Raw genomic sequence first — 1,890 nt, forward strand, 5'->3', positions numbered from 1 at the left:
GACTCTGGATAAAACAAACAAACAAAATCCTTGACCAAAGCTGTGGAAGTTCACACTTATAATCTCAGCTCTCAGGGGACTGAGTTGAGAGGATGATAAGATAGGAGCATGGTAAGTTCAAGGCCAGCCTTGGCTGTGTGCGAGACTGTCAAAAAAAAAAAAAAAAAAAAGACAGATATAATTGCTATAGTGATGGCTCAGCATTTAAGCTTGCTTGCTGCTCTTACAGAGGACCAGAGTTCAATTCCCAGCACCATGTTGGGTGGCTCACTACTGCCTCTAATTCCAGCTCCAGGGGATCCAGTGTCTCTGTTCACATACCATACATGGACGCACACACATACAGAGAATTTAAAATACAAATAAATTTTTTTTTTTTTTTTTGGTTTTTCGAGACAGGGTTTCTCTGTAGCTTTGGAGCCTGTCCTGGAACTCCCTTGGTAGACCAGGCTGGCCTCGAACTCACAGAGATCCGCCTGCCTCTGCCTCCCGAGTGCTGGGATTACAGGCGTGCGCCACCACCGCCCGGCTACAAATAAAATTTAATGCAAAATAAAATGAAAGAGGAAACAGTATAGCTATACATCTGTGAGCAGAGAGCCCGAATTCACTAGGGTGGATCTGTGAAAGCCTGCTGAGCCACCCCTGTGTGCCCCTCACTCCAAGCTGAGGATCCTCCACTGTTTAAAGTCTTCTCACCTTTCTGTGACCTTTGGCTCACAGGTGACTCTGGGTGGAGTCCAGAAGCCTTTATGGAAATGAAAAGATATGGAACAGGCTGGGGATCGGAGTGGACAGGGACCCACAGTGCAGGCCCCTGGGTCAGCCCCTGGGTCAGCCCCTCTAGACCATGCTCCTGCCCATCAAGGCTGCAAAGGCACCAGGAACCCTGTGTGTCATTGTTAGAACCTGAGCAGCTGTGCTCAGGAGCCCTGACTGTGACCTGGGTGGCCCTAGATGGCCCCCAACCAGGAGGCCCTGGGCTGTGTGCTGAGAATTGGAGAAAGAACACAATTTTGCCAGGTGGTGGTAGCACACACCTTTAATCATAGGACTCAAGGGGCAGAGGCAGGCGATCTCTGTGAGTTTGAGGCCAGCTTGGTCTACAGAGCTAGTTCCAGGACAGCCAGGGCTACACAGAGAAAACCTGTCTCAAAAAACAAAAACAAAACAAACACACAAAAAAGAATACAATATCTAGAATCCTAGATTCTAGGCCGTCGGGGGCAGATGAGAAAGCTTTCAGAAGCAGCAGCTGGCCAGGCTGAGACAGAGACTGCTTCATGGGTGTAGGCTTTCTGGGAGGGGTGGGGTTGTGAAGCCCCTCCCAGGACTGTCAGGTTGGTTACACAGCCTTGTGAATGCACTGAGGTCTGCTGGACTGCACAGTAAGATGCTTACAATAGGTACGCTCATGCTATATGTATTTTATTTTACTGTGTGTATGTGTGCGCATGCATGTGCGTGAGGATGTAGATGCTTGTGTGTGCGAACGTATATGGAAGCTAGGTATCTTCTTCCTTTCTTTCTTTTGTTTTGGTTTTGAGACAAGGGTGTTTCAGAGAGAAGGGAGCCTCAAATGAGAAAAAGCCTCCCTAAGATCTGGCTGTGGGCAAGCCTGTAGAGCATTTCCTTAGTGAATGACTGATGCGGGAGGGCCCAGCCCATTGTGAGTGGTGCTATCCCTAGGATGGTTCTATAAGCAAAGTGAGCCAGACACTGACAGTCCATGCCTTTTAATCCCAGCACTTGGGAGGCAGAGGTAGGTGGATCTCTATGAGTTCAAGGCCAACCTGGAACCTGGTCTACAAGAGCTAGTTCCAGGACAGCTAGGGCTGTTACACAGAGAAACCCTGTCTCAAAAAAAAAAAAAAAAAAAAAAAAAAAAAA

The sequence above is a fragment of the Microtus ochrogaster genome, chromosome 7 (genome assembly GCF_000317375.1).
Source record: "Microtus ochrogaster isolate Prairie Vole_2 chromosome 7, MicOch1.0, whole genome shotgun sequence".
Taxonomy (NCBI): domain Eukaryota; kingdom Metazoa; phylum Chordata; class Mammalia; order Rodentia; family Cricetidae; genus Microtus; species Microtus ochrogaster.